General features: G+C 45.5%; 1 pseudogene across 1 annotated transcript in view; it reads right to left on the reverse strand.

Annotated features, from left to right (window-relative positions):
- The window catches only part of LOC310753725 (adhesion G protein-coupled receptor D2-like), a 95,622-nt pseudogene that overhangs the window by 65,603 nt on the left and 13,047 nt on the right, over positions 1 to 16,972 (reverse strand). The window contains exons 5-7 of the transcript in view: positions 15,880 to 15,954; positions 14,809 to 15,090; positions 13,540 to 13,650 (exon numbers count right to left, since the gene is read on the reverse strand). The product of the transcript in view is annotated as an adhesion G protein-coupled receptor D2-like (transcript). The remainder of the gene's footprint in view (positions 1 to 13,539; positions 13,651 to 14,808; positions 15,091 to 15,879; positions 15,955 to 16,972) is intronic.

The raw sequence follows: 16,972 nt of genomic DNA on the forward strand, positions 1-16,972 counted from the left end.
GTTGCGTATTGGTCTCTGAACACAGGATAGCGAGTCCGCTCTGGGAATCAAGGTAAACTTTTACTGGTAGTGTTACTTGCATCTGTAGGTCTGCAAATACTTGCAGATACCATTCTACATCATGAGTGGCCTGAACGCATGCACATAATTCACTCTCTGTTGTGGAGAGACAAATAATGGTTTGTGTCTGGGACTTCCATTCAAATGGACAACCGTTATAACAAAACACCATACCAGACACACCCCTGCAATTATTTTGGTCCACTGCATGAGATGCATCGCAGAAAATTTCAAAACCTTTGTCAATACTGGATGTAAACTGCAACCTATAATGTTTGGTATGTTTAAGGTACATTACCACTCTCTTAGAAGCAGAGAAACATTGTGTAGTGGGCTTTTCCACAAATTTTGCCAGAAAGTGAAAAGCATAAGTTATATCTGGTCTTGAGATTCTTTGAATGAAATTTAGCTTGCCTATAGCAGAACGATACAAGGTTTTGTTAGGAAATGGCTTATCTTCACCTGTAAAGGTGAAACCACACACCATAGGTGTTTCCTTCCCATTTGCATTTTCTAAACATAGCATTTCAACAAGATCATCAATTTTTGCAGTTTGATGAACCAGAAAAGATCCATTTTTGCCTTTCTCAATTTGCATGGATAAGTAATTTTTAGCTATGCCTAATTCCACCACATCAAATTTCTTCTGTAACTGTGAAACTGTTGGGTGTAGTGAAGGGTTAACCTTCTGTGCCTCAAGCCTGAGAGGAGGTGTGTACAAGGGAAGTACGCCAGGATGTGACGAAAGCAGCTTGGAATGCTGTGAGCTGAGTGAAAAGCGAAAGCAGGTTGTTGCGTCGCTGCAAGCTGAGAGAGAAGGACGCAGAGAAAATGCAGCTTGAATCAGATGGAAGTTGGAGTTTGTAAATACGCTATTTTGTCCCCAATAAAGAGATATTAGGATAGAAGAAACGTCTGGACTTATTTACTGCCCTTTCGACACACAGACGCTGTGTAATTCTGCTAATTGCTTTACGACCGCTCCAAAGCCACACTGAGTAAACAGAAGCTGCAGAGGCCTGCAGGGGAAGCGTGGCTGGGTGCCAAACAATAAAGCAATAAATCTATTGGAAGAGGTTATGGATCAACGCCAAGAGTGTGAGAAAGGGTTTGGAAGACTTTAAAAGACTGAACATCAGCTTGATCGACTGCCAAGGCTTCAAAGAGAGCAGAAGGCAGATCGGAGGAGGCTGACGGAGAGGGAGCTGAGAGCCACGTCGTCCGGAGTGCCCGGTTTGGCTGCTGAGTGAGTACTTTTGGAAAGGCCAACAGAAGGGAGGCAATGGCTCAGCCCCATGGACATGGCTTTGAGTTTAAACTGCCATGTCAAAAACTGAACAGTCAAAATTGGCTGCAGTGGAGCTTTCAAGTGGAGCTTTTGCTGGTGGGGGAGCAGCTTTGGAGCGTAGTACAGCCCCCACAGAACGCAGCTGGGAAAGCAGAGGCTAAGAGGGCTGCAGAGCAAAGTGAAGTGGAGAAGCGTGTGCTTGCTTTTTTGGCAGAAAATGTGGGTGCTCATCTGGCGCCAGTTGTCCTGGGTGCAAAAAGGCCAGAGGCCGCTTGGCTAGCACTCCGAGAAGCTTGTGGAGCTGGGGTGGGAAGCAAGGGCCGAGACGTGGCTGCCCCAAGGAAAGAGAGGCAAGATGGCACCGGCCACATTCTTGAGAGCCGACACACAGCTGGGAGGAGCTGGGAGTCCCCACGGGGGGGGGCGAAGGGACTGTTGCTGTTGCTGGCAATGCTGCTGGTGCTTTTGCTGAGCCTAGGAAGCTGTATGGATGCTGCAGCGTGTCTGTGTGAGGATCCTGGAGAGAGGCCAAGTGTTGGGAGCCCTTTACCCACCAGAGGGGGTGCAGGAAAACGTCCTGGGGCCCCCGTGAGTAGTGGGGGGGGCAGTGAGCAGTGAAAGCTCAGAGACGCCTCTTTCTCCAAAAGCTGCCAAGAGTTGTTTACGCCAAGAGCTGAAGCCTAGCCGTGCTGGAGGCTCCAAGGCCGGCCACCTGCAGCAAAGACAGATAAGAGCTGTGGAGTTGTGTGGGAACGCCGAGACAAGTCCAGTCTCCATGGCAACTGAGAGAGTTGCATCTACGGAAGCTGTGAAGGTCGTGGGCAAGTCTTCCTGCTGGGGGGAGTCTGCTGCCGTGACAACCAGAGAGGACATCTGCCGAAGCCCCAAGGAGGGGGGCAGTGAGGAAATTGTTGCCGTGGCGACCCAGGAATGTCAACAACAAGACTTTCTCATTGTAATAATCGACAGTGGAGCCACCAACACGCTAGTGCCATCTAGCAGTCTTTCAAAAAATTGCAGGACAGTAAAAACTGAGAAATTTGTGACGATTGCGGATGGAAGCAGGAAAAGACTAACAGAGACAGGCTTTTTCTTCTGTCCTTTTCTTAAGCATGAAGTCAAAGCTTTTGCAGTGCCCGGTTTAACTAACTGTTTATTAAGTGTGCATGATCTACTCGCTGATGGTTTTCATGTCTCTTTTGCAGGTACAAAATGTGAGTTTTCCAAGAATGGGAAACACGTGTACACAGTGCAGTCTAAAGGCAATTTGTTTGCTGTAAATGTGCCTTTTTCCACAGGAGAGGATGATACCGAAGATGCGAAGGGGCAATGTGTGAATGTGGCGCCCCACCATGATTGTTCACATATTTGGCACCGACGCTTCGCCCATTTGAATTGGAGATATCTTCAGAAAGCACCAGAGCTGACACAAGGGTGCAAATTTAATGTTTGTGACAAATTTTTAGATTGCAATGCATGTAAACAGGCAAAAATTGTGACATGCTCCTATCCAAAGTCAGAGAGACAGACCACACAACCTTTTGAATTAATTCATGCAGATTTGTGTGGACCCATGTCAGTTGAGTCACTGGGTGGATCAAAGTATTCTCTGCTTCTGGTTGATGATTTCTCGAGGTCTGCTTGGACCTTTGCCCTGAAAACTAAAGGGGGGGCGGCTAAAATGATCAGGGATTGGATCACCGCAGTTGAGGTAACCTTTTCCACCAAAGTTCGTGGCTTTCAAAGTGATAGAGGTTCCGAGTTCACTGGTTCTGCTTTACAGGATTTCTTTAGGGAGAAGGGGATTAGCCACCGATTGACCGCTCCTTACTCTCCGCAACAGAATGGGGTCGCAGAGAGAAAGCACAGGACGGTGGAGGAAGCTGTGTCTGCGATCCTGTGGGACGCAGGGCTACCCCAGAAATATTGGTCTGAGGCCTGGCGCTACGTAGTTCATATGCAGAACAGAGTGTACAACTCTAGTGTAGGAAATACGCCGTATTTCTTACTGCATGGAAAGAAGCCTAAGGTACACTACCTTCGTGTGTTTGGTTGTGAGGCCTGGGTGCTTATTCCAAAGGCTCTACGCAAGAAAGGTGAGCCAGGATCTAAAAGAATGATTTTTGTAGGGTATGAGCCTGGCTCAAAGGCCTGGCGGTTTGCGTACCCAAGTGGAAACCAGTCTAGGTTGGTTATCAGCAATAGCGCTGAGTTCTGTGAGCAAGCCAGTTGGAAACGGCTGCACGCTAATCCAGATGTGATTCCACAGCCGTTCTATGACTCAGACGTTGAGGAGGAAGAGGAACTTGTTGCTGGGAACCACGGTCCAGAGCAACAAGGTCCACCACAGGGACAGAGTCCAAGGCAGGGACAGCTCAGGATCCCTCAGAGGGGGGAACCTAGAACACCTCCTCAGGCAAGTGTCAAGTTTGAGCCAAAGAGTGAGCCTTCTTCACCTGCTGGACCGGCTGTAAGGCCCAAGAGGCGCAGCAGGTCAGAGGGGGAAGACACTGAAGTTGAGGATGATTTAGCTGGACCCAGTGAAGCAGCAGGGTCACCAGGATTCACACTGAGGAGATCAGCGAGGACAAGGAGGCCTCCTGATCGGTACGACGCTTCAAGCGTCTGGGTAGGTTCAGCCAGATGTGAACCTGAATCCTTCGAGGATATTCAGAGTTTACCTGAGGAAGAAGCAGGTAAGTGGCACAGGGCAATGGACAAAGAGATGAAGTCCATGAAAGATCTAGGTGTGTTCTCACTCACAGAGTTGCCACCGGGCAAGAAGGCTGTGAGTTGCAGGTGGGTTTACCGCTTGAAACCCACTGACACTGGAGAGCCACAGTATAAAGCCAGGTTAGTTGCTCGAGGATTCACTCAGAGAAGGGGAATACACTTCACGGAGGTGTATTCGCCAACGTCACGAGCGGAGACTCTGAGAACGCTTTTAGCTTGTGCAGCACAGAGAGGCTGGAAGGTAAACCACTTTGATGTGGATGTTGCCTACCTAAACTCAGATCTCCAGGAGGAGCTATACATGATTCCTCCTCCGGGGTTTGAGAATTTGAGGCAGGATGTTGTGTGGAGATTGACGTAATCCATAGATGGATTTGTGCAATCTGCCAGAAACTGGAACATGTGCCTGAATGAAGCCGTAGAAGAGCTAGGTTTCAGGAGAAGTGTTGCTGATAGTTGCTTTTCTTTGAGAGGTTCAGGTGCAACACAAGAGTATTTGCAGATTTGGGTTGATGACTTGTTATTCTTTTCAGAGACGGATGAACAGGCAGAGAAGTTTGCCAAAGAGCTAGGCAAACGGTTCAAGCTTAAACAGCTTGGTGCTGTCAAAACCTATCTAGGTGTCAGTGTTGAGCATGCACAGGATGGAAGCTTCTTGCTCAGCCAGAAAGGCAAAATCGAGCAATTGCTTCGGAAAATGAGGATAAGTGATTGTGCAGGAGTGAAGACTTCCGGGTTTAGCGCCATCGGCAATGGCGGAATCCCTCTGAGCTGGAGGGACCCGCTCCGTGGAAATCGGGTCGAACCGCTATGGCGAAGTGGAGACCCTTCTTAAATCACAGGCGGGGTGAAGCCTGTGAACGTGGGGCTTGGCGGGCACCTTTCGCGCCCCCCCAATTTGCAAGGGGACCCGACTACGGGCTCCGGAGCGAAGCGGGCGAGTGGCGCGGTGCTGAGAGCAGACTGCTACCTCCATGGAGCGAAGCCGCATAGCTGTTGCCGGAGAGCGCTGACTTCTTCCTGAGACAATTCGACTCTAAAAGCAACTACCCGTGAGTAGGATTAATTGGAAAAGGCAAGAAAAAAAAAGGACTTTAAATTTGGCACCGAAGCGGGAAGGTATAAACAGGAAGTCTGCCTTCCGCTTTTGTAAATAGACTAAAGCAAAGAAGCTGTAAGCTAAAGCCTGGGAAAACTGATTTGAAAGGACTAAAACCCCAACACCCAAATAAGTGATACCCCCCTTTGATGCAGGAGAAGAGGGGGGAGAGATTTGAACTATGTTTACCTGCAAGAGAGAGGGAAGGAAATAAAGATCTACTGCTCAAAACCTGGGAACGGGCTGCCAATGGACAATAAGATTGCCGTTCTTGAAAGCGCACTGTTTGTGAACAGAGTAACTTTTGACAGCTAGCTCTGCAAGGGAGATACATTGTTTTTGGCTGTTTTCTCCTGATCTTAGAAAGAAATGAAGTAACTGAAAAGTATCAGAAATTGAAACTGACTTTTACTTTTGTTTCTCTGCTTGAAGTGGGGGTCTTAAAGTGCTACTTTGGAACATAACAACTATAGACTGATACTGTGTCCCCCTAGAGGAACACATCTCCTAAATATGATCAGAAGGGACCAACTGGTTAAAGGTATACAAGTCGGAGCCAAACAGTACAAATTGAAAGCATTTGCAGACGATGTAGTATTGACATTACAGGAGCCAGAATCTAGTACCAAAAGAGTACTTGAACTGATTCAAGAATTTGGTCAGGTTGCAGGATTTAAGTTGAACAAATTTAAAACCAAGGTTTTAGAGAAAAATCTAACTGCGATTGAGAAAGAGAGGTTTCAGAAGGAGACAGGTTTAACGCTGGTTAAGAAAGTAAAATAAGGTAAAGGGTAAAGGTACCCCTGCCAGTACGAGCCAGTCGTGTCCGACTCTAGGGTTGTGCGCCCATCTCACTTAAGAGGCCGGGGGCCAGCGCTGTCCGGAGACACTTCCGGGTCACGTGGCCAGCATGACGAAGCTGCTCTGGCGAGCCAGCACCAGCGCAGCGCACAGAAACGCCATTTACCTTCCCGCTATAAAGCGGTACCTATTTATCTACTTGCACTTAGGCGTGCTTTCAAACTGCTAGGTGGGCAGGAGCTGGGACCGAAAGACGGGAGCTCACCCCGCCGCGGGGATTCGAACCGCCGACCATACGATCAGCAAGTCCTAGGCACTGAGGTTTTACCCACAGCGCCACCCGCGTCCCAATAGAAAGTAAAATACCTGGGGGTTAATATGACTGCTAAGAATGTGAATTTATTTAAAGATAACTATGAAAAATGTTGGTCAGAAGTGAAAAAGGATTTAGAAATATGGTCAAACTTGAAGCTTTCCTTGCTAGGCCGTATTGCCGCTATAAAAATGAATGTATTGCCAAGAATGTTGTTTCTGTTTCAATCATTGCAAATTTTGGATAAAATGGACTGTTTCAAGAAGTGGCAGAGAGATATTTCTAGATTTGTCTGGCAGGGCAAGAAGCCCAGAATAAAATTTAAATACTAACTGATGCTAAAGAAAGAGGTGGATTCGCCCTGCCAGACCTTAAACTTTACTATGAATCAGCCGCATTTTGCTGGCTGAAAGAATGGCTGCTTCTTGAGAACACAGACATTTTGGATCTAGAAGGTTTTAATAATGTATTTGGGTGGCATGCATATTTGTGGTACGATGAGGTCAAAGCACATAAAGCATTTAAAAACCATATTGTCAGGAAAGCACTGTTTAATGTCTGGATAAGATATAAAGATCTACTTGAAAGTAAAACCCCAAGGTGGTTGTCACTGATGGAAGCGAAGGCTCAGAAAAAGCTCAATATGGAGGCCAAATGGCCGAAATATTGGGAGATTCTGGAACAAGAAGGAGATAAATTGAAATTGCAGAGCTTTGAGAAACTAAAAGATAAAGTGCGAGATTGGCTTCATTATTATCAAATAAGGGAGGCTTACAATCTGGACAAGAAAGTTGGCTTCCAGGTGGAAAAATCAAAATTGGAAACAGAACTGTTAGATCCCAAAACTAAGATATTATCAAGAATGTATAACTTGCTGTTGAAATGGAATACTCAGGATGAAATAGTGAAATCTGTTATGATAAAATGGGCACAAGATGTTGGACATAACATTATATTCACTGACTGGGAACAGTTATGGACCACAGGTATGAAATTTACGGCATGTAATGCCTTAAGAGAGAATATTATGAAAATGATATACAGGTGGTACATGACACCAGTCAAGCTTGCAAAAATATACCATTTGCCCGATAATAAGTGTTGGAAATGTAAAGAAAATGAAGGTACATTCTTTCACCTTTGGTGGACGTGCCCAAGGATTAAGGCTTTCTGGGAGATGATCTATAATGAAATGAAAAAGGTATTTAAATATACCTTCCTGAAGAAACCAGAGGCCTTTCTCCTGGGCATGGTCGGCCAATTGGTGCCAAAGAAGGATAGAACTTTCTTTATGTATGCAACAACAGCAGCAAGAATACTCATCGCAAAGTACTGGAAGACGCAAGATTTACCCACTCTGGAAGAATGGCAGATGAAGTTGATTGACTACATGGAACTGGCGGAAATGACTGGCAGAATCCGAGACCAGGGAGAAGAGTTGGTAGAAGAAGATTGGAAGAAATTTAAAGACTATTTACAGAAACATTGTAAAATTAAGGAATGTTAGAGGGATGCTGGAATGAAGTTATGTGGTTTTAGCAATAATGTTATAAAGGGGTATGTAAAAATGGATTGTTAACAGGTGAAAATGTAAAGTTACAATATATTAAGATAAAATATTAAGATAAAAGCAAAAAGGGTAAGGACTTGCTGAAACAACTACTGAACTAGAATACAAAAAAGGGAGGTGTGAGGAGGTCAGGGAAACAAGCAAATGAAAGATAAGACATGGAAAGACTGATTTGTTTTTAATTGTTTTCTATTTTTCTGCTTTTTGTATTTTTTGTTTTTTTTATCTTTTTTTCTATTTTTGTAATTTCTTTGAAACTTTAATAAAGATTATTCAAAAAAAAAAAAAAGATTGTGCAGGAGTGAAAAGTCCTATAGAAACTAGTTTTGTGAAGGACATCCAGCAAGTAGAACGCGCTGCGTTCGAAAATACTGAAGTGTTTCAGTCAGCCCTAGGGAGTTTGTTGTACTTGTCCCAGTGGAGCAGACCTGATATAGCGTTTGCTGTCAATCTGCTCAGCAGGGAAGCTTCAAACCCTAGTGTGCAAGCCTGGAATGGCATCAAGAGAGTTCTGAGGTATTTGCAGGAAACCAGAGTCTTTTGTCTTAGGTTGCCAGCATAAGGAGAAGTCAAACTGACTTGCTTTGTGGACTCGGATTGGGCTAATCTTGAGGATCGCAAGTCTGTGTCTGGCCTAGTGGTGAAGTTTGGGAACTCAGTAGTTGGATGGAGGTCCAAGAAGCAAAGTCTTATAGCACTCTCATCCACTGAGGCTGAGTTTAGTGCTCTTTCAGAGGTGTGCAGAGAAGTAGAGTTCTATGCTTGCTTAGTGCAGGAACTCTGCGAAGTGGATTGTCAACCGATACGTGTTTTCGAGGACAATCAACCACGCCTGCGTTTGGCAGAGTCAGATCAGTTCAAGGCTAGAACTAAACACCTAGACATTCGCTTTCAGAATGTGTGCCAGAGTGTTCAGGAGGGATTAGTTGCGCTGAAGTATTGTCCCTCTGCCAAGAACCTAGCTGATGGGTTCACGAAGCCACTCTCCTTCCAAAGACATGGTGAGTTTTGCGAAGGTCTGGGACGACCAAGGGTCGCTTCTCCCCTCAGGTGCAAGACAAGAGGGGGTGTTGGGTGTAGTGAAGGGTTAACCTTCTGTGCCTCAAGCCTGAGAGGAGGCGCGTACAAGGGAAGTACGCCAGGATGTGACAAAAGCAGCTTGGAATGCTGTGAGCTGAGTGAAAAGCGAAAGCAGGTTGATGCGTCACTGGAAGCTGAGAGAGAAGGACGCAGAGAAAATGCAGCTTGAATCAGATGGAAGTTGGAGTTTGTAAATACGCTATTTTGTCCCCAATAAAGAGATATTAGGATAGAAGAAACATCTGGACTTATTTACTGCCCTTTCGACACACAGACGCTGTGTAATTCTGCTAATTGCTTTACGACTGCTCCAAAGCCACACTGAGTAAACAGAAGCTGCAGAGGCCTGCAGGGGAAGCGTGGCTGGGCGCCAAACAATAAAGCAATAAATCTATCGGAAGAGAAACTACCTGTTCATATTCCTGTTTAGTTTTTGTAGAAAGTAACACGTCATCTACATAGACACATATTTTTGTTAGAGTTTGCCCTTTTCTTTATAAACACACAATTGTCTGCCTTTCCTTGTGAAAAACCAATATCCAGCAATTCTTTTGCTAAAGTTTGGTGCCAATTCCTTCCACTTTGGTGCAGGCCATAAAGGGATTTATTTAATTTGCATACCAAAGCTTCAAAGTCTATGCCTTCAGGAACCCGCATTAAAATCTGTTCCTTTAAATCTGCAAACAAATATTTAGTTTTTATATCTAGGTGGTAAACAGAATGTCCACGTTGTGATGCATCTTTTAACAAAAGCTTAACTGTTTCATATTTTACACTTGGTGAATAACACAAATCATAATCTTCGCCTGGAATTTGTTGAAAACCCCTAGCAACTAATCTAGCCTTGTACCTTACAACTTCATTTTTGTCATTCATTTTCACTCTATAAACCCATTTTGAATCAATAAGTCTCATATCTGGGGTTTGTGGTACAAGAGACCAAGTGTTATGCTCTTTTAAAGAAGCTATCTCAGCATTCATAGCTTTATACCAATTTACAGCTTGGTGTTTAGGTAAATTCTGAACATCATTGTAGCTTTTTGGCTCAAAAACCGCCTTATTGGCATACACAGTATTAAAATGTTCATCTGCAAAACGTTGTGGCTTCTGCCTCTTTCTATCTGAACGTCTCAGTCCGGAAGGAGAGTCAGACTCCTCAGACTTAATGGGACTAAGTGAACTACTAGTTTCAGGTTGTAAATCATCATTGTCAGGCTGAAGAGATGTCTGTAGGCTAAGCTCACGGTCAGAAAACTCAAAAGAATCTAACCTCCCCTCGGGTGCCTGTGATTTTAAATCATCAAGCAAATTACCAGATTCAACAGGCTTTTTGTCTTTTTCCATTAATTCAGAAGCACCATTTCCTGCTGCTGCTGCTGCTTCTTCCTCTTCTTCCTCAGTATCATCCATACCGTTAGTATCTTGGAAAACAGCAACTCCATTCCAATTTACAGTTTGTATCATGCTTCTGGTAATATGAAATTTGCCAGTTGCTGGTATGTAAATTCTGTACGCCCCCTGCTGGTAGCCCATTAATTTCCCCTGAACACTACGCTCACCCAATTTCTGCTTAGCAGGATAATGCATAATTACATCTGAACCCCAAATGCGTAGGTATTTCAGATTAGGGCGTTTTTTAAACAACTTCTCATAGGGGGTGACATCTAAACCAGAATGATAACTGTGATTTCTAACATGGCAAAAGGCATGGAGCGCTTCAGCCCAAAAATCTTTGGGAAGATTAGCATCATGCAGATAAGTTTTAACCCCTGCCTGCAGGTCACGCTGCACAACTTCAACAAGCCCATTTTGCCAGGGACTTCGGAGGCAAGATAACTCATGAGTAGTCCCCTGCGCTTCCAGGAAATTCTCAAAAACCTCAAAAACAAATTCCCCGCCCCGGTCAGAAAACTGGTTCTTAATAGGTTTGTTAAAGTGCGTTTTTACCCAGCTACAAAAAGCTTTGTACTTCTCAAATGCTTGGGACTTCTCAGCTATTGCATAAGTCCAACAATATCTACTATATTGGTCTATCAAGGTAAGCCAGTATTTAGAACCTCCTAATGATGGTGGGAGTGGCCAAACTAAATCACAATGTACACGCTCAAATGGCTCAGTTACTTTCCTATCTGAGCACCTACCCTTGCGTGCAACCTTAATCTTATTCTTGCAACAGGATAGACATTGCATAAAGAATTTACATGGTTTTAAGTTGAGGCCATTTACAATATTCTTTGTCTTAATTACATCAGCAAAATTCAGATGCCCTAGAAGTCGGTGTGCCTCATGGACACACCCGGAATGTGGCCTGACATTCCTCAACCCCTGGCTTGACTGTGCTGCTCTGCAATTTATAGGCGATTGTGAGTAGGTGCGAAAATACAGTCTATATAAACCATCAGAGTCCCGGGCATATAATAGACGTTTGTTTCCATCAAAAAACTCACACATTGACTTTAAGAAACTCTCAGTTATGCCTTGACGAGCAAAGCACCTTACTGACAATAAATTGTCCACTGACGGGCAGTAAATGCAGTTCGCTATTGTAATGTTTAAAGAGTCAAGTTTAACAGTACCCCTGCCAAGCGACTGCAAGACCTGTGAATTGGCTAAATGTACATTACCAATTTCCTCTTCGAAAGAAATAAACAGACTTCGATCGTTGCAAATATGCTGAGAAGCTCCTGAGTCCACAATAAAAGAATTCCACTTGGCACCTTTAATTCTTTTACGATCTGTTGTCCGAGCGTGAAAAGCTTGCAGCTCGTTTCTGTCTTTACGATACGATGTTGGCTTCTGGGCTGACAATCGTGACTGACGAACAGAAACGGACTTGGGAGTACTTTGCTTTCTTTTGGATCTGCAGTCCTTTGCAAAATGTCCTTGCTTATTGCAGAACCAACAACGCTTGGCAGCTTTAAATACAGTTGTGTCACCACAAGTTTGCATATGGTGTTCCTCATTCTTTCTGGAAATAGGAGTGCTTATCGCACAAGCCTCCCTCCTATCCAACTCACCCATTAATCTTGCCGTTACCCCTTCCACAGTTAATTGTGCTGGTGGAATGGCAGATATCTGGCTAGCTACACCATCAAAGTCCTCATTAAGGGAACAAAGGATGATAAAAACATACTGAATATCAGGTATCTCCATGTCCCTTCGAATCAATTCACCGCGTATTGCCTCCAGACGTCTCAAGTGTGCTGCAAAATCACCACCAGGCTGCAACTTCGTCTGGTACAACTGCTTGAAAAACGTCAATGCAGACGCTGACTCTTTTCTAACATGCACTGCTGCAAGACTGTCCCACATTTCTTTGGCAGTTTTCTTATTCCTTATATAGACTACTTGCTGGTTGCTGACTGCCAAATTAATTATTGCCCTGGCTTTCGCATCTCCTTTTGACCAAGCATTAGTTACAGGGTCAGGAGGGTCATCAGTTACACAGGTCCACACTTCTCTAGAGGTCAAAAGCACCTCCACCCGAAAAGACCATAAACTATAGTTCTCATCTGTCAGCTGTGGGAAGACCAGAGCCTTCTCAGCTTCAGGAACCCGGTCAACCATTCTGGAACTCTTCCAGACCCACAGAACTACGCCAACAGGAGAACGAGTTTTCAAACCTTTCTCAGAGTCCAAAAATATGCAGTCATCCACTCAGCAGCTGGGCCCATAACCAAAGATGTTGGCTTTTTGCAGTATGGTAGCGCTGCAGAGAGCTTGCTGGGGAGACCATGCATTAAAAAGGGACTCAAAAAATAACTTAAACAAGGTTTTAATTACAAAAACAAAAACTCCTTATACACTAAATACATCAACAACAAACCAGACCCAACCACCAACCCATCCCCCAGAGTTATGGGAGAACTAGGTGCTGCTCCTTATATACTACACCCAATTGCTGACACAGCTTAATCAATACAACTCAGCAGCACCTGCTATGTTTCACAGCTGTAAAGCTGGGTCTCGTTATTTTGCTCTGGCCCTTGCTCTGGCCCCTTAAAGACATACACATCGGGTGAAACAATGATGAACCTTTACATTTAAAGAAACCATTCAACACTTATCATTACTTTTAAAGAAGACTGTTGTGTCTTCTTTAAAAGTAATGATAAGAGGGATAAAAGGGGAATTTACCAGGATCAAACCCTGGTTTGCTGAAGTAAAGAGATTCAAACGAATCTACCAACTAGCTTCCTGCTATATACTGGGGAATGTGCTACTGACTCATTAGTGTCAGGGAGGGAGGACAATATTTAATCAATCTGTCCTCTCCTTCTATCCACAACAATCCCACATTCGCAAAGCTAAAAAGCCCCAAATTTTGCAAGCCTTCATTCATAGGGGAGCCCCTCCATCCCCCAGATCATTTTGGCTGCATTTTCTGAACCTTTTCCAGCCCTGCAGTATCCTTTTTGAGGTGAGTACTCTACACAGTACTGTGGGAGATGCACCACAAATTTGTGTAACAGCATTAGGATATTTGCAGGTTTACTTTCAATTCCTTTCCTACTGAATTTCTGGCATCAAATTTGCTTTAACAATTCCCCAGGCTCTTCCTCCCCCTCGCACCCCAGAGCCTTGCTGCTACTCACCAACATTCTTACACCAGATGGTGACTTTGGCCTCTCTGTACTCAGGAGCTGATGGAGGCTGGAAACCATCTTGTCCATGTTTTCCACAACTGTCATGGGTCCATCAAGGATCTGAGGAGCACAGGAGCAGCTGCCCAAACCTTATCATCATCATCATCATCCGACGTTGCCCAAGGGTTTCCCTGGCCCTCCTCCTGCAGACTGGGGGGCCAGCACATAATAGCATCTCTGAGGGGCTGCCCCATTGAAGAGAGCAAAGGCTGCTTAATACATTGCAGGGGGTTGGAACGAAATGGCCCTTGGGGGTCCCTTCCAACTGTATGATTCTATGACTTCTCTGCTGCTTAAGTTACTGGAGGGTAGATTTTGGTCAAAGATTAGGGAAGCTTCTTGATAGTAGGGAGAGTTTGACAATGGAGCCAGTCACACAGAGGGAGGTGGTATGAGACATCAGACAATCCTGATGGAAACGGAAGCAGAGTTTGCTTATTTGCCCCATGTCTGGAACAGAAATCAATGAATATGATTGGTCTTCACCTTTGTTGTGTTCAGCTTGCCAATGATATGGAACCAATTGGGATTCCTGCATTGCAGGGGTTTGGACTAGATGACCCTGAGGATCCCTTCCAACTCTGCAGTCCTTTGATTCTATGAACTGCCCTTCCAAACCGAATTGTGTTTTCTTTGCATTGAAATGGATGTTGTGGAATAATGTAGTAAATCATGTAATAAAGTACATATTTAGTTGCGTAAAATTCTGCCACAGCAGACAGTGGGATTGATAACTTAGATTTTTACCAGAAGTCTAACTGCTGTGAGCATAGGTGTGATGCAACTCATTTAATTAAGGTGTGTACCCAGGGATATTTATTTCCTTATATATTTCTACCTTCCTGAAAATCTTCCAGCAGAGGCCGGACAACCATCTAGTGTTTCTTTATTTATTGTGTTTCTATCTCACCTCCCCCCGCCCTGCCAAAAAAACCATCAAGGAGCTCAAGGTATCCCCTCCGTGTTTAACCCCCGAACAACCGCCCTGTGAGGTCAGTGGGACTAAGAGGCCTGCATTGCCTTCCAAGGTCACCTCTGTCAGCTTCATGGCCCTAGGGTCTCCCATGGGTCCTGGTCTGGCCACATACTCTCAAGGACAGAAAGGGATGGTGGACCATCAGGACTGCTTTAGCTTTCTGGATTTCCTGCCTCAAACACTGGGGCTCACCAGACCCACCCCCCACGCCCGCCCCTTACTTCTAGGAAGCCATATTTTACCGGCTTTATTTTGGACCACTCCTCAGCGTTCTGCTCCTCCAGGATTGCCCCGGCAATTGCCACGTAGTGCTGCCCCAGCTGCTCCAGCGTTGCCAGTTCCTCCAGCTCGTTGGCATCCATGTCTGAGACCTCCTTCAGCAGTTGCAAGATGCCCAGAAGAGCAGCTGCATCCAGAGATGTCGGCTCAGCGTCCGTCAGGACCGTCTCCACCACCCCTAGGTAACCAGCGGCTACTGAAAGGTCCACGCCTCGGGCTTCTGCCTGGAAGATACTCTCGGGAATCTGTAGCCAGAAACAAGACCCGCAGGTTAGAGAAGGGGGACTAAATGGGGGCAGGGTGGGTGAAGGTGTGTGTGTGCCTCCCCTTTTGGAAAAATCCACCCAGATGTGTCTGATCTGCACAAAGCCATTTTTGAAGTATTTTTAGTAGCAGTTGTTCCAAAATCTGTTATATGGGAACTTTGGGTTGGGAGCAGTGCACAAGCTGAAGGCATTTTAGGGGAAAGTGTGTAGGGAAGCCATAAATCCGGGAGTGGGGGGGTACAGAGGGGCAATGTGGAGAGCTGAGATGAGAAGATGTGTCAATAGATGTCTGTGCCCCACAACTAGACTTTAAGAAGCTTTGCCCACCGTGGGTCTCCTGAGACAAGGCTAGACACTTGTCACGTGTCCCCAGAGCTGTGGCTCAGTGGAAGAGCATTGGCTTTGAGTGAGGAAGGTTCCAGATTCAATCCCACTCCCCATCGGCAGCTCCAGCTAGAGCTACGAATGGCCCCTGCCAGAAATCATCCTGCTCAGCTAGATGGCTCTGGGGTCTGGCAGCTTCTTACAGAAATTACAGAACTGTGAAGCTGGAAGGGACCCCACGGATCTTCAAGTCCAACCCCCTGCAACCTGTACCACCCCAAATTCTCCCAGAAATCAACTTCCCCACAGACTCACCCAGGAAACACTTGGGGGCACTGAGAAAAGGCTCCAGGGCCCATGAGGCCTGGCCAGCAACACAGTGATGCTGGACCACAGGTGGAAGCCCTCAGGGTTGAAGGGCTGAAGCCAATGCTTTAGACTCACCACTGTCGCATTCGCTCATGCATTAACCTGAGCTATGAGCTGTGGGACAGGTTTTGACTGTGTTTTCTTCAAGATCTGAGGGGGAAACAGCAGACATGCAAATGGAAGGTTGTGGAAGGTGGTTTACAAAGTTAGTACCTCACCCATTTCATGGAGCCAGGCAAAAACATTCCTCTTCAACTAGGGCTTTGGCTGATTAAGCCATCTACGGCTTTTAAGTGTGATAGTGGGGGAGGGGTGGTGTTGTTTTGCTATTATGCTATGTAATTTGTGTTTTCATGTTGTATTTTCATGTTGTAAACTGCCCTGTGATCTTCAGGTGCAGGATGGCATATAAATTTTAATAAGAGGAAGATTAATTCTTTCCACAGCCCTGCAAGGTAGACAAGGTCAAAAGAGAGCAACTGGCCCAAAGTCACCCAGAGCACTTTGTGGTCAAGGGGGGAGTTGAACCGGTGTCTCTCTAGGCCCCAGTCTGACACTCTGACCACAAATCCAGGCTGATCCAACAACTGGGGATACCAGAAGTACCCTTCTCCCCTGGAAACCAACCCAGTGATGAAGACCTGCTTCAGAGGTGCAGTTTCCTTGCTGAACAAGGCATGACAGGGCCTTCCCAGGGATGGCTCCAAAACCTTGGAACTCTCTTCCAGAGGAAGTGGAATCTGATCCCTCGCTCCCAGCCTTGTGGCACTTTGGCATGAGATTGAGGAATATGAGCATTTAAATAAATAAATATTCTATTATCATTATCAAATAAACATTTCCATTAATAAAAAGTGGCTTGTGTTTTAATTAATGGGAAGAGGGGGTGAACCACTCTGGTAATTGTAGCTTTGTGAGAGGAATAGAGGTCTCTTGACAACTCTCAGAACTCTCAGTGGACTTGTTGTTGTTGTTTAGCCGTTTAGTCGTGCCCGACTCTTTGTGACCCCATGGACCAGAGCACGCCAGGCACTCCTGTCTTCCACTGCCTCCCGCAGTTTGGTCAAACTCATGCTGCTAGCTTCGAGAACACTGTCCAACCATCTCATTCTCTGTTGTCCCCTTCTCCTTGTGCCCTCCATCTTTCCCAACATCAGGGTCTTTTCCA

Source organism: Podarcis filfolensis (genome assembly GCF_964270895.1).
Source record: "Podarcis filfolensis genome assembly, chromosome: W".
NCBI classification, from domain to species: domain Eukaryota; kingdom Metazoa; phylum Chordata; class Lepidosauria; order Squamata; family Lacertidae; genus Podarcis; species Podarcis filfolensis.